This window comes from Felis catus, chromosome A3, assembly GCF_018350175.1.
Source record: "Felis catus isolate Fca126 chromosome A3, F.catus_Fca126_mat1.0, whole genome shotgun sequence".
In the NCBI taxonomy this organism is placed as follows: domain Eukaryota; kingdom Metazoa; phylum Chordata; class Mammalia; order Carnivora; family Felidae; genus Felis; species Felis catus.
The window spans coordinates 123,083,018-123,105,491 of NC_058370.1; the positions used below are offsets into that span (position 1 = coordinate 123,083,018).

The 22,474-nt window shown below is 37.6% G+C and overlaps 1 long non-coding RNA gene across 4 annotated transcripts; it reads right to left on the minus strand.

Annotated features, from left to right (window-relative positions):
* Nucleotides 1–495: 495 nt before the first annotated feature.
* On the minus strand, nucleotides 496–18,323 carry LOC123384591. Of its 4 annotated transcripts, none has more exons than XR_006595918.1 (4): nucleotides 18,022–18,323; nucleotides 11,820–11,948; nucleotides 3,704–3,906; nucleotides 496–1,149 (listed from the first exon to the last, which is right to left on the minus strand). It is a non-coding gene; the product is annotated as an uncharacterized LOC123384591 (long non-coding RNA). The 4 variants fall into 4 exon arrangements; XR_006595917.1 differs by having other exon boundaries at nucleotides 18,026–18,282; XR_006595916.1 differs by having other exon boundaries at nucleotides 11,866–11,948; nucleotides 18,026–18,267.
* Between the last annotated feature and the right edge of the window lie 4,151 nt (nucleotides 18,324–22,474).

A 22,474-nucleotide genomic window follows, 5' to 3' on the forward strand; every position in this document is an offset into this window, starting at 1 on the left:
TCAGGTTTCCCCCCCAAAAATGCTCAGATAGGGATCCACCATGCTTTGAGTCTTCAGGTAATCACAAATTAGAGTTCATAAATGTGGTATTCAAAAGACAAAATTTTGAGCATGATCTAGCTAGTATTTAGGAGTTTGGGAGGTTTAATGTACCTTAGAAGCCTAGAAAGCATGTATAACTGTTCTTCTGGGCTATGAGCCCTCAGAGTTCTCCCTTCTGAGTACTTAATTTACTGACTGCATAATCTATACGTAACTGTTCCTACATGACAACTTCCTAGGATAGTCCCTTGACTCCCATGAATGAAGCAGAATGAATGAAGGAATGAGGAAGACCCAAAATGGGAGAACTCTAGAGGGAAAGGGGTAGAGAGAGGTAAGTATGGGGATAGGCAGAGAGGGAGGCTGGGACACTGGAAATAGAATAGGCAGGGAGGCTCTGGGAGAGAAATCAGGCAGTCCTCCTAGCAGAACAGGAGCCTGATGGCTCTAACCCAGTAACTCAGTTCCTATGTGTCCTCAGTATCATCTGTGGAGAAAGTCAGTGAGCAAAGGAGGGGAGGGTGCCTGGCCTGTTCCTGTGAGTTATTTCTGGATGCATTATTCATATTTGATAAATCATTTAGAGGCAGCTACTTTATTAGCTTATAAAGCACATTATATGGTTTTAAATTGTTAATACAGGCTGTTGTGATGCATATTGTACCTCAGAAAAACCATGCATCACTTTAATTCATAGCCTCATTATAAAGCTTGTTACAGAGTGCTGCATTATTGCATGAAGAATAGTGGAGTAACATTTCTGCAAGAAACCTGAATGTTTTATTTACATCATTGGTGGCTTGGTATAACATATAAGAAATGCTTTTGAAGATGGAACCAGATCAGATTCTGAATTTTGAGGACAGATACCTAACATCTGCCTCCTCTAGACTTATCTTAATACAGACTTAGCACCTGGTTTGAGGCTGCATACATAAGTATCCAGAAAAGTCTTGCTTGACTTGCTTGGTGCCCTTGGATGAGTTGGCTTGTCCACTTCTTTAGGATCCCCAGACACGTTAGTGCAAACCTGATCCTAGGACTTGCTTTTCTTTATTCACTTAAGAGTCCTTGATCTCTGCCCATGTGCCAGGTACTGTGCTGGACCTACGATATAAATGATTAGTAGCATAGTCTTATTCCCTGACTTCATGAAGTTTGCCAGTGTTTCCAACTAAGAAGGAGAGAAGGATGGGTTTGCGCTGGAGTGTTGAAATTAACTGAGTTACAATCTACATCTATAATTTATAGGTGACAAGGGTAGTATGCTAGTAAATAACCAAATTTTCAGAAGTCTGAGTGATCAGTAGGCTTTCATTCAAACTGAAATTCAGACCACCTCCTCCAGGAATCCCACCTCGACAAAGGCAAATCTAAATTGGAATCTTGATTCATTTACTGGTTGTTTGTCCTTGGGTAGGTCACTTAGCCTATTGGTACTGAGCTTTCTCATCTGTAAAATGAGAATAATTGTTGCCTTATCTCACTGACTCACGATGAATATTAAATACAAGGCTTAGCTAAGAGTTAGAGACATTGCAAGTGCTCAGTAATTTGTTGGTGTTTCAGTCATTCAGCAGCTGAAAGTAGAACATGGCAATGCTCTTCAAACTCCCCCTGAAACATGCTTAGGTGCACACCATGGAATTCACAATTGTAAAGTATCAAGTATGAAATTATATTTTAGGTTAGTGGTTAAAGCCACTAAAAATTAAATGTTCTCTTTAGACAATGTATAATCTAATTTAATACCTGTGCTTTGGCATCTCTCTCCCCTTCTGAATTGCTACTCTGTGCATGGCTTTCTGGAATTTAAAGTAGGGAACTGTCTCTCATTTGAAATCATTGGAAACTCTAAGTAGTTCATGGTGAGGGTTCATATTGAAGAATAATTGGGAAGGATGTAGGTTGGAAGAGGAAAAGTGATGAAAGGCATTAAACATTAGTTCAAATAATACAGGCTTGAGGAAATGATAGTAGGTAGCCAAAGCTGGTCCCCAAAGATTTAGAAAAAGGACTACAACATCAGAGCTTGACTTTCGGAGGTCATATGAATTGGTGTGTGACTTGGTATGGGGGCGGGGGAGGGCTAAATTAAGGAAGACCAAGTGTTGACCAGTTTAGATGATAGAGCAGTCTTAGCATCTTCCAGATTCTGCAATTACTTCCTTCCCCAATTTTCCTGACCTCTGAACCACCAACTCATATGGGGCATCCAAGTCCCATATTGGCATAGTCTTCCCTCCATGATACAGAAAAATTATGCCACCTGCAACTCTCATTAAGAAATAAGTACTCCTGTAAGTTTCTTGAGGATCTCTAGGAAAAGCAAAGTTAAGAAAACTTTGAAAAGGAAAGAAATTAATACCTGAGTGATATTATTACACTGTACTAAACTTTGGAATTATAAAATGCTTCCTTCATATATAATGAAAAAGTGCAATAACATTTGCCTTTATGTTTATTGTTAATGTATGGAATGATGGAATGTGGATGTCTGTGCCTCCAAATCAGCTTCATGCTGCAAGGTTAGTCTTACTAGAAATAATTTTTTTATGATTTATGAAACACTTTTTTGAATATTGAAAACAGAAAAAAAAGACAAGGTTCACATATTTTAGAGTTAATGAGGCTCAATGTTAGCTAGTCATTTACATCAAAAATAAGCATAGGAAGAAGAGGAAGAATCTGTGCAAATACTTTTTTTAGATGGAATCTGTGCTAACAGGTGAATATCCAGACCAAATAAACTTTTTTTTTAATCTGGCACCCTTTGATTTCTGAATCCATAAAATAGAGTAAGGGAGAGAAGTGCCAACATCCCAAAGATCCTCTAGAAAATGAAGTTGCTAACATTGGCTGACTTTCTTCTAACTTTTTACTTACAAAACCAGTGCTTCCACATGCTTTCACTCTGATTTCAAGACTTTGGCATTTTTATTAAAGTAAGAGGCAGATGAGTGATGAATCCTAGTCACATTCACTTGGTGTTACACAAGGCAAGTAAGCAGAAAAACTAGTCTATTTTTAATTTTTTTTTAACATTTATTTATTTTTGAGACAGAGAGAGAGAGAGAGAGCATGAACAGAGGAGGGTCAGAGGAAGAGGGAGACATAGAATCTGAAACAGGCTTCAGGCTCTGAGCTGTCAGCACAGAGCCTGACGTGGGGCTCGAACCCATAGACCGCGAGATCATGACCTGAGCTGAAGCCAGACGCTTAACTGACTGAGCCACCCAGGCACCCCGAAAAACTACAGTCTTAATTAAAATGCAGGAACTCATGGATCCATACAGAAATCATGACATAATCAACACAGTATCTATCTGTCCAAACAATGTGCTTAGGAATGGTTTCTCTCTCTCTCTCCTCTCTCTCTCTCTCTTCTCTCTCTCTCTCTCTCTCTCTCTCTCTCTCTCTCTCTCTCTCTCTCTCTCTTTCTCCCTCTCTCCTCCTCCTCCTCCTCCTGCTCCTCCTCCTCCTCCTCCTCCTCCTGCTCCTCCTCCTCCTCCTCCTCCTCCTCCTCCTCCTCCTTCTCCTTCTCCTTCTCCTTCTCCTTCTCCTTCTCCTTCTCCTTCTCCTTCTCCTTTCCCTTCCTCTTGGTTAAAACTGAAATACTTAGCTAGGGAATGTCCTCAGTCAGCTCCAAGGCTATATTTACCAAGTTCAATGAAGCTTCTCAGGAGTCACCAGGAAATGGCTCCCAGGGGACAGCTGGATACTGTTAAAGGAATAGAATTTCCTTCAGATTTTGAACTGTGGACAGTTTTTTCATTCCCCTTTTGTTGTTACTTTATCCCAGCTCCCAAGAACTCCGGGACTTGTCTGCTGCTTACTGCTCTCTTGTTGGGGTTCTTCTTCCTCCTGGAAAAGAGAAGAAAATAGAATAGTTTCCTAAGTACAATTTTTGTTTGAAAACAAAGCATGCAAGCTCCTTTTACATTTTTCTGAAGTGTTTACTGCTAATAAAAACAAACAGGGGATGTTAAGAAGAAACATGAGACATGCATGCACCTGCAAACACACACTATCCTTTACATATATGTTGATCTTTACACTGTGTAGACTCATTCTGTAGGTAGGATCTTACTGGGAGGGGACAGCATTACTATGTTTATACTCACTTCTACTTTACAGATGAAGAAATGAAGGTCCAGAGAACTTGAGAGATTTACTCTGTCGCTAGTAATGGTGGAACTGGTTATCAATGCAGTGGGAGTTTTATCTACATGACTTCTAACAGAGCAGGAGGGATATTTAAAACTGCCAGTAGGAGTTTCTCTAGAATTTGCTAAAATGTTACTGGAATAAAGCTGTTTTTAATATAATTATTATCATCTTTAAGCATTTATCATCTGCTAAGTGATATATGTGTATGCATGGACAAATGCATGAACATTGAACCTAACAACAAACTTACAAGGGAGGAATTTTCTCCCTAATTTTATAGACTAGAATTTTGCTGTATTCTAACTGCACATTTCTGAATGATGAACTGAGAGTCCCCTCATTTCCCTCATGCCCCGTCATGGGGCATCCCTCATGGTCTCTCACCACAGGCCACTCCATAGGATGGTCACACATGATCATATTCCTGCTCTTCTAGGAATGGATTTCTCCTATATCACTAAGGGGAGCAGGGCAGTGCAGGTTGGGAGTGGGAGGTAGCTTCTCATTCCTCACTGCCTGCCCACATCTGTCTCTTCTAGACCCATCCTCTAAGTGCCGTCTGATCTTCTTAGTAATCACTCTGTCATCCTGTAACATGGCTCAAGGCTGCCATGTAAAATTACAATGGTTGTACACTCCAACTCCGGGGGCGCCATTTACTTGTGTAGTTATAACCAAAGGGTATTTTCTGGAAGATGGCAATAAAGAGTCTGGAGGAACAGGTGGCTTTTTCTCCTTCATACAAATGCACCATTTGAGCTGTGTGGCTCCTTGTGACCCTAGTTTGGCTGTGCAGTCTGAGGTAGGGGCCACAATTCAATCATCTGGCCATGCCTCCTGCCTATCCAACTTGTCTTTTTCAGTGATCTGAATGGCACATAGTCCTTGTTCCAGATAGAAGGTTCACAGTCTAATTAATAGAGGTTATAGGTATATATTATTGTCTACACATAACTAGATGCAAAATTTTAGTCAAGTCTAAACAGGTATCCTGTTCTCACAGAAAAGATTGCTTTACATTTGTCAAGTATTTACAGTTCTATATTTCCTTTGCGTTACAAAAAAAAAGTTTGTGGCATGATAACTAAATTGTCCAAAGTATGTTTATTAACTACTTTTTTAAAAAACAAGTTTCCTTCTTTCTTTGACTACAAGTCACTGGTAATATGTTTTTATAATCTTTTTTCCTATTTCTTTTTGATAATTGACTATATAAAGTCTTTAGACTATTCTTTGGGAACAGATCTGCTATATTTCTTTACATGAATATTCTGAAATAGAGTGACCACACCTCTTTATTGGACATGCAGAGTGTTTCCATTTTCATTTTGCTATTATAAATAGTGTGACTATCTTTTTGTACATTGAAATGATTTTTTTCCTTTAAGATAGATTCTGAGAAATGGAATCATTTGGTAAAACAGCAGAAATATGTTTAACGATCGTGAAATGCGGAACCAAACTGATTTACAAGGAACACTGTTATTTTATTCTCCTAATAGAAGCATTTGAAAAAGCCTGCCTCATTGCACCATTACCAACCTTGAAACAATTTGATAGCAAATAGAATACCCATTTTTTATATGCTTTTCTTTCTTATTTTTTAGAGATGTTAAACATCCTCTCACATGTTTATTAGCCATGTTATATTTCTTATTTTTAAAACACTTGTTCCTGTTCCTAGGGCATTTGTCTCTTATTATGTTAGGGCTTTCCTTACTTATTTTCAGGAGCACATTATTTATTAATGGCATTATTTGTTTATCATATATTTAAAATATATTTCTGAGTTGAGATTTTTAATCTTCTTTTGTTTTTCAGCTAAGAGAGTCCGCTACTCTAAAGTCACCACAGAGGTCAGTGACATGTTTAATTACATATGATTTTAGAACAGTATATATTTATTCTTTAAAATAATACCTTAAGTTGTATGGCATTTATGTGTCTATGTGACATGCATCTTGGTGATGTGGTATAATTTGGTTATCCAAATGGTCAATGTTGCTATCTCCTTCTCCTAGATACCCAACTTTTCCCCATTTGTTTGTAGTTTTCCTCATTTCCTGGGGAATGAGTTCACCTGATGCCCATCTGCTCACTCTGCTCATAGCACTCCAGCTCATCCCCCAAAGAATCCACCTTTCTGCCCTTTGATCTGACTTAATAATCCTAATAATCATCTGAAATTTTTTAAAAGAATATACTGTGTACCTGAGGTCAAAATACTAATACCCTCTCAGATTTTTAATATTTTAAAAATTGCATTAGGTAACTGTATGTCTTGTCTCCATTTTCTTTTAAAAATAACAGAAAAAAATCTGCTAAGACTGATGAATCAGTAGTAATATACAGGTAGATTAGGAAAACATAGTAGGGAAATGGCCATCCACATCACTGTTGGAAAGAAATATAAAGGAGAACTTTTTGGTAATTAGAGACATTTGGAATTATGTTTTTATGTTACCTGAAAGCATTGAGTTCTCTAAGTTGTCTGGTATTCCCTAAGGAGGTAAACTCCATAACCATAAATATGAAAAAGAGTAGGTTTTGAGGCTTTGTGGACAATGGATGAGCATTAGGAGAATGCAGATCTTTAGGAGAATTGACCAAGGAGAAAGAAGACTGTGGTCAGGGTGACTGTAAATCAGGTAAGAGCAGATGTGAGTATATATCAACTATCGTTTTATCTCATCTATTGGCCCAAAAGCTAATCTTACCTTTGTTTTGGCATTTAGTTATCTACATTTAGCTGTTTTAATACGTTTATATATTTATTCACATATCTCTTTTTTATATATTTTTTAAGATTCTGGAATTCTGTTCTTTCGAGGAATCAGAACTGTTTTCTCTGACCAAAGTAGTGGTCCCTGCTACAGATTTAAGGACTCTCATATAAAAACAAAATAACAAACAAACAAACGAACAAACAAAAACCCTCTTTAGTCAATACACAGGTGCTTAAATTATTATGGAAGGTGGTATTGTGTGGATATTTGAAATTCAGACTCTAGAATCAGAAAATAAGGGTTCTTTGTATTCTTCTACCATTTATTTACCAGACAATTAAACTATCTATGCTTTAGGTACATTCTTCATAAAGTAGGACAGGTAATCATGGTACCTACTGTATTTGGATTTTTTTTGGAGGGGTGGGCAGGGAAGAATTATATAGTTCTTACTCTGGTACTGAGTATGTAGCAAGCACTCACCATACATTAGTTGTGCAGTAGTAATGCCCCGCCCTCTGGGGAATGTTAGATGTTGTCTTATTGACATGTGGAAGAGAAGAAAGTCTATATGACTAAAGGCTATATGTCTCCTTGAGACAGCACTTTATCATAGCAAGAAGAAAAGTTTGCAAATAAGTTCTTTGAGAGCTAAGGTTGTTCAGAATACAGTCCCTTGTCTTTAGTAGATTAATAATAAATATTTGTTCAATTGGGAATCAAATCCACAATGTTTTGACCTTGGTAAACAATCATATCTAGGGTCTTCATTGACTCTACTCTGCAGCAATGAGGGCTGTCATGACTCTTTTTAAGCCAGCTCTTGTGGATCTCATTTTCTTTATGGGTAATATGAAGGGAAAGAGAAGATACCCTTTCTTTAAGCTCCATACCAGCTCTATGATGCTGAAATTCTCTGACTATCCCTAGTACACTATGATAAAATTGTACTCTCTGGGAATAAAACAGGGAGCACCAAAACTGGGGTGGGTACAAGGTGGAATAAATCTGGAGGTGCAGAGATGTTCTGTCCTGCCCTAGGACTTGAAGCCTAATGCACATCCTGTTTCACCTCCTTTCCCTTCCAATTAAATGGAGTTCTGCTGCATTCCAAGTGCAAGATAAACAAGGCATTTATCCCAGTCAATTTTAACAACCTTCCCTTTGTACATTTGCATATAGCTTAACTTTCATACAACCACGGGAAGCTCATAAAATCTCAGCCTGCGCTGACCATAAAAAAAAAAGGTATTTTTGTATATTGTTGGGTTTGTATACTTCCTTGAGGCACTAGAGGAACTGCAGGAGCCTTTAAAACTAATTAACAGCCCCCTGTTGGGGACATGACACTTTGCAGTGATTTATCCTGGGTGGGAGTGCAGACCTGTGCTGCAAGAACTTCCAAAGCTGTGTGCAGATCTGAGGGGATTTGTGAAGCGGTGTTATTTACCACACACCTCCCACTACCCACTTTTTGGTGGAGAGTGGAATCGAAATATTTAATGCATCCCCATCTTAACAGGAGAGATGACAACAGGTAATTCTTTACAAGGTGCTGCTGCTACAGTTATAGCCTCCCAGAACTTAAGATGAGTTCCCCCTCCCACTACATATGTTACTGTGTGTTTTAGCAAGTCAGGTTAGAGTGCTGCCTGGTACTTCTGACGTGTTTTAAAACATGTATGACTCTAGAACCTGGTGTAGTTATTGCTGTCCTAACGTTTTGGGCTGCAAACAGTTTCCCTTTCTCCCAGTAATAGAATGCTCTGATGCTATTAGATACTAGATTTTTAAAGCACTTTTTCCCTCAGTAATTTTGTAGCTGCAGAAGCAGACTTATTTTCAGTGGCTAATTTCCCCCCACAAGTCTCTGAAATAGTTATGAAGGTCATGGGGGCAACATGGTTGTTTCCATTCCCACTAACTCCCTCCCCAGTGCTCCCTTCTCACATAAGGGAGTTTATTTTTGACCAGCAAGTAGACTTGAGATCAAGCAAGGAAAAAAAAAAGAAAGAAAGAAAAGAAAACTAATTTAGTATAAAAGAAAAAAACATAAAAGCATTCCAGGGACGAAGATCCAGAATGACTGGAGTATTCTTGGATCCACCTACATCATGTGCTAGCTGAGTAGCCATCGAGAGTTACTACAGCTTTCCAATCCTGAATTTCTTCATCAATAAAATGAGAATTAAATGAAACAATATTTTCATGAATCTTAGCACAATCAGTATCCCATGGAAAGGTTGAAATGGATTTATAAATGAAAGAAGCTTTGATTGGAGAATTTCTGGCATCAGAGAATTTACATTTGAACTAGACGTGGGCATTATTCTTACATTTATAGGTCTACCTGGTGTGTCTGAATGAGAAAACAAGTAGGCTTTGGCTTTGTCCTTCATCTCCACTGCCTTATCACCTATTCTACTTCCTACTTGTGCTCCCAGGGAGTCCTCACCCTTTGCCCCTAGTCTACATTTGCCTTTTGAGAGGCCACAGGAACTCACCAACTTTTTTGACTCATTCTTGTATGGTTCCATGATTATCTTAGTCTTCAGTATTGAATTGTAAACCCTCACAGCCAAGACAGGATCCCATGTGAACTGTGCTATGGCCATTCTAACATAGATATACCTCAGGTAGAGCTACCATCTTGAACGGTAAGAGGATAGAGTCAGATTTATTCTTATCTATAAAAAAGCATTAATTTAAAATATATTTTTAACTTTCTTTTTTAGTATTTCTATTCTTTGTTAAGTCTGAAGGGTATGAAATAGAAGGAAAAGAGAAAATATGCACAGAACACAAGCTCAGATAGACATAATATGGATTCATTCTACTAAACAAACAAAACCAACTTTTGATTCAGTCACGTTTGGATATGGCACTTTTTTACTGAAACAAGATCATTGAAAAAATATGACATGAAAATATTTAGTGAAACTCTTGAACACATGAAAGGCATTGAAAAAAAGAAAAAGTTGGGGTACCTGCATGGCTCAGTTGGTTAACTGTCCAGTGCAGCTCTTGGTTTCGGCTCAGGTCATGATCGCATGGTTTGTGAGTTTGGTTCTGAGCAGACAGCACGGAGCCGGCTTGTGATTCTCTCTCTCCACCCTCTCTCTGCCCTTCCCCCACTCATTCTCTCTGTCTCTTTCTTTTGAAATAAATAAATAAACTTTAAAACAAAAAGGAGAAAAAAAAGAGTAACAATGGAAAATACCACCTTTTATTTATACAGCATTCTACATATTTTAAAGATTTTTTTCTTTTATGACCAATAAAAGACTGAATCCCACATTATTTGTGAAAGACCAGGGAGGGTGTTTTTTATCCAAATTTATGGATAAAGAAACAGTTTCAGGGTCCAAGGTCATATGATAAATAAGAAGTTCCTCTCTGTGGCAATTAGGCTTATGAAAAAAAATCCTCAACAGAGTCTAGAAGTTTTTGTTTTTTGTTTTTTTGTTTTTGTTTTTGTTTTGTTTTGTTTGTGTTTTTAAATTGGCATATTCTAAATCCAGCCAGAAAAATGAGAGGGTAAAGCAAGTCAGTTAGAAGAGAAAAAGGACATTTCTCTTTTTTTCTTCTTGAAATGTATTAAATGCAACTTTAGTTTTGAGAATCTGAATATACAAAATATGAAATTAGCCAGTTTTGGAAACACACAGTACCAGTTTGGATTTATAAGATTAAACAGGGAAACATTTTTTTCATACTTTTAGATTGATATACCAACTTTGTTTTTATTAGTTTAAAATAATTGTATAGATATATGTCTATTGACAAGAAATGATATGGGATGTTCATTATATACATTTAAGGAAAAATATGAAATAAATTTTAATTCTGTTTCTGTTTAAAATACCTATATTTACTTATGTGTAGAATTCAACAATAGAAAAAGTGTGAAATAGCAGCATGAACATTTTTTTCAGCTTTACTGAAGTATAATTGACAAATGAAATTGTCTAAGACATTTAAAGTGTACAACATGATGATTTGATCTATGTAAACATTGTGAAAAGAGCACAAAATTTTAATAGCAGTTATCTTGGAGTGGAAAGATGATGGCTGGGTTTTTTTCTCACATATTTACTGTGTGTGTGTGTGTGTGTGTGTGTGTGTGTGTGTGTGTGTGTGTGTGTAAGAACATTTCAATTCTACTTTCTCAGCAAATTTCAATTATACAATATAGTGTTACCAATGATAGTCACCATATTATACATTAGATCCTCAGACCTTATACCTCTGTCTACTTCCCCTCCCCAAAGCTTCTGGCAACTACTTTTCTACTCTCTGTTTCTGTAATTTTGACTTTGTTTTTAGATTCCACATGTACATAATTCTATGTAGTATTTGTCTTTCTCTGGCTTATTTCACTTAGCATAATCCCCTCTGATGTCATCCTTGTGGCTGCAAATAACACAATATTCTTTTTCAAGGATGAATAATATTTCATTATACACACACACACACACACACACACACATATATATATATATTTGTTTGTTTGTTTGTTTTGTTCCGTTCACTAAAAAAATGTTAACCTCATAGAGCCAGAAACATTATTTGGGGGCTGCAGTCACAACATTCAGATCATGTAGAATCACACCAGAAGAAAAATATTATGCACTTAATTGGTTATTGGGATTCCTTTTGTAGGTATTTTATCTATGCAGATTTCTTTTTCCTTTGTGACAAGTTGCTGAGCCCTGATCCTGAAAAACTGAAGTTTTGTTGGAACTTAGGAGGGAAAGAAGGAATAACTTTGGAATTTCAAATGCTTCCTCAGATTCAAAACTTAGCCATCCCACTTACTAGTTTTGTGCTTCAGGCAAGTTTGTCAACATTTCTGTGCTTTAAGTAACAGAATTGCAGTACCTGTCTCCTAGGGTCAGTGAAGAGTACATGAGATAATGCAGAGTACCTTAGTGAGCATGAAAAATGCTCAATTTCATCATCACTTGGCAGGTATGATGACTTGATTGTAAGCCCAAGACAATGACAGTGCTGAGAACAGAGAAAAAATGTTGCATTAATAATTAATAAGATGAACTTGATGGCAAGTAAGGGTAGCTTTAAACAATGTTGGTATTTAATATCCTGTGTATTAAACAGTCCAGTGGTAGCCTTTTTAGGGTTTGTTTCAGCAGCTCAATGATGACACCAAAGACTCAGGAGCTCAATTATCCTCAAATATTATTTTGTCCCATGCATGATATGTTGCAGCTTTAGGCAGAAAGAATATGGTGGAAACCAAATTATGTGTAAGGAAAAATTTTCCTAGGAACAGTACCTCATCCTTCTTCACCCCAAAGATTTTACTTTATGCCTTATTGTGGAGAAATGGGTGGTGCAGCCACCCATACTGAGAAAATCCAGAAAGCAAAAGTATGGTAAAAGAGTATTGGATTGCATTATTCATTCTCTGGAATTGGACACATTGTTGTCTGGACAGAGTAGAGGTGTCTTGAGCATGGACAGAGGAGGGTGGTGGGATACTTTAGGTATGTAGTGTTTGTCATGGAAAGACTTAATTGGGCCTGAGATCTGAGTGCCACGATGGAGGCATTTTGGCTACCATTGGCACTAGGAGCTTGGTATTCAGTGGTGGACATAGACGGTAAATACCACATCGTTAACACCATGGCATATTTTGCCTTGCCTTTTTGGAAAAGGTATTACAAATGTCACTCTTTACAATAGAGCTCAACTTGTGTAACTGGTTGTTAAATTCTGGCCAATATTCTTCTAGGTGGCATGGAGAAGTACCTACAATTAAACAAGTGCTTTTAATAATAGTGCTGCAAAGGCAATGAGCTTGCGTCAGAGGATTTTACAAAGAAATTTGGGGTTTTTGTGGGGTACTCTTTTTTTATTTTTATTTTTTGCTTACCTAGGTTTTACAGCAAAGACAAAACTTTCTTAATTGATTTTATTACTTGTTTCACCAAAATCTCATTTTGCAATGCTTTGCACATTACCACATTGCTTCAGAGCCTGAAATCATCCCTGATTTAGATTTATGGGAAGAGTTTGCATATTTTACAAACATGGATTTTCTTCTAGTTCTAACAAAGTGCATTTATTTTGTGTACAAACCAATGATATATCTATTTTGGAATGTTTTTATTTAAATTCCAATGATTTATGGGCATCGTGGTTTGGCTGCCCATGTAGCATATTATCTGGCCCTTTCTAGAACCCTAAGTCTTTAATTGAGCAAGGCTATACTGCAGAAGCTCATTGATCACTATCTTTTGGCTTCCAAATTATCTCTTTTGGGGGAAGGAGGGGACAGGTTCCATTTAGTTTTTGTTTGCTTTTATTATTTCCTTCAAATCTCTGGCTGGTTATTGCATTCCTGTATCATTTTGAAATTTATAGTCTATTTAATAGCATTTTTATTTTTTATGATTATGTCAGTCTTACCCATAAGAGGGTCTTAGGGAATATGTTTTGAGTTTCTTTCAATAGCAACCACATCTAGAAACTACCTAACTGAATTATGAGTTTTATTTTTTTACCGGAGGGAGCTATGAAACGGAAATGATTTTAGATGTAGATTATAATAATAATTTGGAGGCATCTTTATGATGTGTGAGTTTCATATGACTCTCAAGCCTCGTGCTCCTTTGATTATTACTGTTCTAATAGAGCACTACAAAACTTCTAAACATATCCAGTAGCAATCTCCACTTCAGGGGTAGGTGCAAGGAAGCACGGGTGTGTTTAATACCGAATCATTCACCAAAATGTCAAGAACAGTTTGTTCAAACAACCCTAAAGGGCAGCACAAATTGGTGTTTCTTCCTCAGAGATTAAGTGTTTACCAGTGTTACTAAACATTAGTAGTGTTAAGTGTTACTAAAACATTAAAGTATCATTGGCGGGGGGAATAATTTATTGGAAGGATACAGGGATGTTTCAGGGCAGCACATGGTCCTCTTATGCAAGATCAGATCAAGACACTAGTAGGTTAACCAGAAACAAGATGTCCTCCTGTCTGTCCCTCTCACATGTGGTAGTGGGTCATCCTCATAGATGGATACAGACATATTACAGTGGATTAAGAGGATAGTCATAATTAGAAGTAACATTTTAGAATGTGTACCATGTTCCAGTCCCCCTTCTAAGTGCTCTACCTATATTAGCTCATTGGATCATCACAATGACCCTATGAAAGATGAAATTGGGCAGGGAGATATTAAGTAACTAGTTTAAGGTGGCATAAACTGGTAAATAGTGAAAAGTGGAGACCTGATTTGACCCCAGCTACCCAGTTTCAGATGTTCAGAGTTCTGTATGTTCTTCTTCTCTCTCTGCTGACCTTTCTTTTCTATTTTTCTGCTTCATTCTGTACCAGATGGCCCCAGACCCAATATTGCACATTTTCCTGGTTCAGATGTCTGACAGAGATTGACTAGATTCTCTGGATTCTAATTCTGAATTTCTTAGAAGCACAGTATGTTTGGTCAGTCTGTGGGAACAGATCAATTGACTGTGGAGAGGGAGATGGGGTCATATTGTTCAGACCTAGTTGCCTGATTTCACCGTGAGAGATTAGAACAGATCTTATAGATAGGACATGGCTGAGTAGTTCCTTGCAAAAGCTGTCTCTTATAATTTATAACTAGTAATATAAATATCCACATCTGGGGAGCTCCTTCACATGATCTCCAGTATTTCTCTATATATCCTTAATTATTAATTTTAAATCAATTTAATTTATATATCCTCAAGAACAATTTCTGAAAGGCAAATTAATGGTGATGTATATACTTTCTGGGGTCATTTTATATCTCTTCTTTGCATTCATTGCTCTCCAGATGAGAGTAAGTTTAGAAACCAAATAAGCACAATGAAGATCTGGCAGTCTAAAGTTGCCCTTAAAGATAATAGCTAAAATTAATTAACTTTATTTAATCCTCACAACAAATCTATGAGGCAGAATCAATGAAGAAACCGAAGCAAAAAGGTTTAAATAAATGATCCAGGTCACACTTTTAGTGACAGAATCCAGGTCCAAACCCAGGCTGAACGCAAGACCTGAACTTGAAACATTTATACCATATTAACACATGTGCTTGTTTTTACTCATTTCAACTAGTATTTGGGGGTGGAGGGGACGCATCTGAAAATACCTAACAATCTCAGACGTAAAAGTGGTTCATAGAGCAAGGTCTCCCCACACGTATCTGCATCTGTTAGCTCTTAGAAGAGGTACTTTCTAGGAAGGAAACTAGGAAGGAAACTTCACAACTGTCTACACATCTGGCAGCGCTGGCGCCGTCTCTGGGAAGCTTTGGGAACTGCAAGCAGTTTATATTAGTGGCTGAGAGGTGAGACAAGGGTCTGAATTCAGGCCATCAAGATTGGAATGTAAGTACCTTCTTTTTTTTTTTTTTTAATTTTAACGTTTATTTATTTTTGAGAGAAAGAGACAGACAGGGGAAGGGGCAGAGAGAGAGGGACACACAGAATCTGAAGCAGGCTCCAGACTCTGAGCTGTCAGCACATGTGGGGCTCAAACCCATGGAAAGCGAGATCACCACCTGAGTTGAAGGTGGATGCTTAACTGACTGAGCAACCCAGGCACCCCGCTTAAGTACCTTTCTTAAACGCGGTGTAAATTTGAGCAAAGAACCAAAAGACTCCACTTCATTTTTATGAAATCTGGGTGATGACGCCTACCTCCTGATTTCTGTGAGGATTAAATGAGAGGTGATACATGTTTAGTTAATTTGGCTGCTAATTTTAGGGCATGCTCAGTGCTTAGTCTCAACCGCCTCCTGTCTCTTCCTTTTCTCCACCTACCAGTATTTAACACCGTGGTCCTCACCGGCCCTGGCACATTTTAGCATTAGAATTTCTAGTTTAATTGTGTGGCTTTTCAGTTTGCTCTCTGTATATCTTCTACTGTCAAATTGTAGCTTCTGTAATAAGTGAGTGAAACTCAAGAACTCGTAAATCTTCCTGAATTCTTTGCATAGGAAGGCTCAAGAGGCAATACTGTGATATCTTAACTGGCGTTTGGATTTGCAAAAAGCCAAAGAAATCATCATCCACTGGAAATAGCTTCCAAGGAGAAACCAGCAGAAGAGAGACAGAGATGTTAGGCCATCTCTGCCTTTTTTTTTTTTTTTTGAGAGGGCTAATATATTCAGCCATCACAGATTTTTCCTGGGTGGAATATTTAGGAAATATGACACTTTATGTTCTAAAATCATATTTTATGATCAGCAGAATCTGTGAAGTCTTAAATCTGCATTAATAATAATATAGATCTAATTTCTATCACTCTTAGTTTTTGTAGGAATCTTTTATATAAATTTTTCTGTCAGTCCTTAAAAAATGAATGAAGTATTTGTTATGATCCCTATTTTATAGATGGGAGAATTGGTTTCCAGAAAGATTAATGACTTCTCACTTCATTGTTCAAACCAATGGCTCTCATGCCTTGCAGCATATGGCTCGACAGCATAGAGTTTGGAATCAAAGGGACTGGTTTTCATCTGAGTTTGCAAGGTGGCAAAAATAAAGATAGGAGCGCCTCCTTCATAAATGGGGAATGTGTTTGGCCACAAGTACCAGAAAGCCAATTGACAGAGATGTAACCAAATTGGGGATTATAGATCTCACACAAAAAGAGACATGGGCCCAGTCAACTTCTAGTACTGGTTTCCTCCTTTAACAGTGTTGTTGACAACCGATCTGCAGTTTCCTTGGCTTTTCCCTATCCTGGTCACCACTTCCAGAGCTTCAGACATGCTGTCTGTGTCTGGGGTAGAAATAAGAAGGGGGAAATGTCCAGTCTCGCTGTTTCCTTTCATACACAATGCAAGGGCTTTGCTTCCTCTAAGTCCTCACCCCCATGGACTTTGCTGCTCTGTCACAGTGTGAACTGTTACCACTTGGCCACCTCTTCCTCCCAAGGACTCTAGGAAAAAGAATATTGACCTTGGGACTGCCAGTGTTACTGCCCAAGTAGAATTGGGCCATTGTTAGTAAAAACTGGGGGAGAGGGGGTCTTAGCAGGGCCAGCAATGTGTCTGTCTCACACGGCTTTTAGAGAGTTTATTCGGTGTAACTTTTTTTGTTACAGAATAGGTATGTAATAAATAGCATTATGTGTAGTAACATCTGTAAGATTAATAACTAATAATATGATGGCAGCACCGGTTTTCTTTTCCATAGACAAAGCACCTTTGAAAGAAAAATGGTAGTGAATAATAATTATCAGATTTGAATGTTACCTTTATTTTTATTGTGTTGAATTCTCAATATCTTTTAACTTGTTTTTAGCCCCATAATATTCCTCTAAATAATAATGGAGAGTATAATTATTATACTTTACAGACAGGAAAATAGATCTCCACAGAGGTGAAGGGAATTGCTTAAATTAATGGCAGAGCATGTGTTTTTACTTCAAATCTTGCAGTCTGATCTGTGTTAGTACCGAAAAGCCACTCCTTCCTCCAGACTAATAGAGGGAGTGACATACATGGTAAGCAGCAGTCATATTGTTGATGATTCATTGCTGGAAAATTAGCAATAGATAATATTCTCTTGTAATAGGAACCCTTGCAATTTAAAAAGTATTTCACTATTTGACATTTAAAAAACATGAAGTAGATATTTGATTTGCTTGTGTGCTCTCTTAGGTAAGTTTGTGACCCCTAATTAACTTACAGAGAAGTCATTTCCTGGTGCTAGTCACTGGAGCAGATGACATAGCATTTTTCCTTTTCATTTCTGCAATTTCATTGGGATCTTTGTAGATTCACAACACGAAAGGAAAATTTGATCGTTTTCAAGTTAGATGGAAAAAAATGTACTTGTCTTTAGTCTGTTTGGCAGTAATGGGTGTATACTAACTGCATTCAGTAACTACTGGATATAGATTTGATGTTGTCAGCCTAGTCTGGGACAGAACAGTGAAGTTGAATGAGGCAGCTAAAAATAAAGCGAGGGATGTAGATTGTTGTATGAAGCAGGCTCATGCGGTATAGGCTCATCTGCCACCAAAGCTCAGATTCAGGCCATCTGAGGACCACTGCTTGACAGAGAACTACATACTCACCCACCATTAATAGGAAAGGAGGCCTTCTTAAAGGAGTTGACTTATCACTTGTTTTCCCCCCACATAAATATAATTAACTATGAAAGGTAGTGATGGCAGCAGAACATCTGTCTTTAGCTTTCAGATTTTTCACAGTCTGTTGATTAGGTTATGTTTTGTATTATTCCAATGTCCACAGCTGTCAAGTGAGATGGGAGCAGGCCTGCCCGAATCGGGGAGCGGAGGTCTGCAACGGCTCTTCACGTTCCACGTGGTAATAGCCGGTGACAGCTTCTACTCCGAACAAATTGTTTTCCGTTGGTTGATGGGTCTCAGCTGTTCTAACCTGGGAAGTGATGAGTTTTGCTTTCATTTGGAAAGTAAGATCTGTTCAAATAGAGTTGCTGGCTTCTTTGGGTATTACTCTTTGTTTGAATGGGTTTTTTTTGTTTTTGGTTTTTTTTTGTTTTTTTTTTTTTTTTTTTTGAGCTATGTGTGTATGCACATGCAGTGGTGCTTTGGTCCATTTTGACAGCAAGTTCTAAACTTACCAAAGCGTGATATGTGGAGGCTTCCAAGGTCTGTGCTGTTCCTGATACATGGGAGGGGGTGATCAACAAAGGGCACAGGAGCATTTTAATCTCACTCCCACCAAAGTCTCTGAGATTGATTTTCCATCTTGATTCAAGAGCATTTGTTCTCAGGCTGCTACCTTTTCCTGGAAAGTGAGATTAGCTCACACCAATATCCTTGGTAATGCCAAACAGTGGAGTGCTTATTAAAATAATAGGATGGGGAAACACACAGGGTCTTCTTTCAGCATTGTTAGATCTGTAGACTTAATTTTATATGCTGTAAGTGGGAGCACATAGCACGGGAGTTGAGTATGCTTAAAATGGGTAAGTCGAGAAGATTTTCCTCAGTTTCTTCCTGTTCCTTTCCCCCTTTCTCCACATCAGAACATAGCCTTAGAAAAGGATTTAAACATTCTTTGTCCCAAAGGTATAAATCACGAATGATTGCTTGGTTACGTGCACTTTAATAAGAAACAAGGAAAGGTATCTATTGCTATTCACTACAACTTTCTGTGATGGAAGAAACGTTCCATAGGAAATGTGTATAGTATGCCAGAGGGACTCAACTTTTATTTTCATTTCATTTCAATTAACTTAACTTTAAATAGCCACATGTGGCTAGTGCCTACCATATTGGAAGTATGGAAATAGACCATTAATGATGAGCTTTATTTAAAGCCTTCAGCTATTTCGAATGCAGTGTGTATTTTTGAGGAGGGCTTAATTATCCTGACATTAATGAAATGGTACCATTGCCACCTGAAAGACTAACTCTGACCAATTCTAGTGTCTAGCACAGCAGTCTTAAATCATAATAGGCAACAACAAGAATGAATATATGAGTATAATGCATTAGATCTCCAGTGTCCCTTTCCTTTCTTAACTTTGATGATTACATTTGAAATGTCTACATGCAACTAGCAAAGAGTAAATACTCCATTAAAGGCAGCTGCATTCCTTTTTACTATCATAATTATATGACATTTCTATACACTCTAATTGCCCATGTGGCATCAATCAGAAGGGTCATTGAGTCATAGAATCCCATAAGTGATTCTGCACTTAATGTCACCAATGACAAAAGTATCACAAAATTATAGTTCTAAAGATTTAAGCATCCCAAAGAGAGTACTAAAAACATTACGTCCCAGACAGAAGAGCTTTTGCTGTATGTGATTCTATTCTCCACTCAAAATCAGCATTACTACTTATGAATATAATTACCAATATCACAGAATTTTGGACTTTTAAAAAATCCTGTACCTCCTTGTCTGAGTAACTATTGTATGGTGAATTTGGTGGGGGCAGGGAGGGGGAAGGTATCTGTAAACTATATTTAATTGTTAATTAAGGGTGGATTGAATCTACCCTCATTTCCACTGAGTGTAGCTATAAATTTCTGCCATTCATTCTTCCTGAAATGAATTCATTCCTGTATTTCCTAGTGTTCCCACCCATAGGACTTGTCAGCCACTGCTCCAGGCATTGAGATTGGTGGAAACTTATCCACTGGTTATATTAACATGGGAAAAAAAATTCTACCACAAGGCACTAGCTGTCAGCCATATGATCTGAAGTAAATTCAATGGAATTGATTTGTTTTAATTCTTCAGTATTTCTAATTGGTCCCAAGCTGATTGCCAGTTAGTGTTTATAGCATTAAATTCAGGTTAACCATTTGGTTGTCAATCTTTGCATTAGCAATGGACTCAGTAATGTCAGGGCTCCTCAACTTGACTGTAACTTCTTAGTGACCATATTAATATTTATTTTCTATTCCTCTTGTGACATATAGAATGATTCTGATGACACGAAATATATTCAGTGGGCCTCTAATAGATTATTAGCAAAACAACTGAATTCCTTGGAGAAGGGGTCAAGACGACGATTTTGTTGTTGTTCTGTAGCAAAGAAGACTTGCAGGTATGGTCTGCTGTGCAGAGATGGAAATACAAAACTACAGGAGAGATCATCAGGTTTGTGAAGCCTGGAAAACCATGAGTAAGAGGGCAGACTGGTCATTGGGCAGGGGAATTGGTGGGTGGAGAGCCAGTGTTGGAGGCTGAGACTTGAGAAATGTCAAACATATGAGTAGAGTGAGGAAAACATTGCTGGCCCAAGAATCAGTTTGGGATGGAAAAATAGAGACGAGGCAGAGTGAAAAGATGAGTCTGAGTCCTCCTTTGCTAGAGAGCTAAGCTTTATCTTTGTAAACCCAGGCACAGCATCTGAGACTGGATAAGTAGGACACCGGATTCAGTTTATTTTGTACATTTTTTTCCTTTGATAAAAATATAAATCTCTACTCACTCATTTCCTTCATTTACATTCACATTGATCAGTTAAGACAAGCAGTTGAGATGGGGATAACTTTCCAGTTGAGCATGTGTCAGCATGATGCTAGGAAATGTAGTTGGTGCACTGTACTCACCCTCCAAAAATTTGGATGTATTTCCTTTATGTAAACAGGCCATACGAGAGGTGATCTTAATAAGTAATAAGGAAGGAAGAGATAACAAATTTTGAAAAAAAAATTAACTCACAGGCCAAATCAACAGCATTTCATTGAGCAGGATGATGGTCCTTCTTCCCTACCCTGCTGTAACTATAAGGGAAGGAAAATCACACTGACTTGGTTCTGAAATTCTCTCCAGGGGAGCCTGTTCATCTAAGGCTATACTTTTGCCTGTAGTGAGTTTTTACCAACAAGTGAATAATAATCTGAAATTAAAGGAGGGAAAATCAGAGATGATTATTCAATAAATTGCAATCAGAAGTTAAAGGAAGGCAGGCCAGCGATCCAGGTTTGAATAAAGTGGCCGTGAGAAGTCAGAAGCTGCCAAATATTACAATCACAATTTCATGCTTTGAAGGGTCAGCTGAGTTGATGTAGGAATCAGGCAGCAAGGGTATAAAAATTTTGCACAAAACGTTCTGTGATGAACATTCTCTGCTACACATCTTCATTGTGTTCAGGAAGCAGAATCTTATGCATGCTCTCAGAGCATGAAAGTTTCAAAAAAGAACATTATAGTCACAAGACCACGTTATTTTTTTTAATGTTTATTTATTTATTTTGAGAGAGACAGAGAGAGACAGAGAGAGACAGAGAGAATCCCAAGCAGGCTACATGCACTCAGTGCGGAGCCTGAAGCGAGTTGATCCCATGACCCTGGGATCATGACCTGAGTCACAATCGAGAGTCAGTCACTAAACCAACGGAGCCACTCAGGCACCCCATGAGAGCACTTTATTTAATCTACATATATATACATATATGTGTGTGTTTCCTCCAAAATAGTATCTTTTGTACTGTTTTATAATATGCTTTTCTCACTTACCAGTATATTTCCCATATAAATATTGAAATCTAAATTCATATTCATGGTTCTATATGGTTCCTAACAAGAAAAAATATGCTGTTTTATTTGTAACTATTAGCTAATTTTATTGATCTCATGTTATCTGATAGATCATCATTGGAGCTAAAGATATAGTGACCCAAGATTAGCAAACTTTCACAAAGGTTTAAAGGGCATCAATATATTCTTTTTCTCTATTCTACTTCCAATTCTGCTTTTACCCCTTATGATGATACTCAAAGGCTATAATGAAAAATATAAACATTACAATGCAGATTGGAGGAAGGGAGAGTCTAGGGTTTGTTGGGTCTGGAGCCTCAACTTTTTCTATGCTATTACATATTTGTAGGGTTTATTTCAGATTTCATAAGTTTTTATTTGAAAATTATATTGAGATAAGTATAGATTTATATTCAGAAGTAAAAGAAAAATACAGAGTGATTCTTTGTTTATTTTTCCCAGTTTCCCCCAAAGGTACCATTTTGTAAAACCATGGTATAATATCACAACCAGGATATTGACATGAATACAATTCAC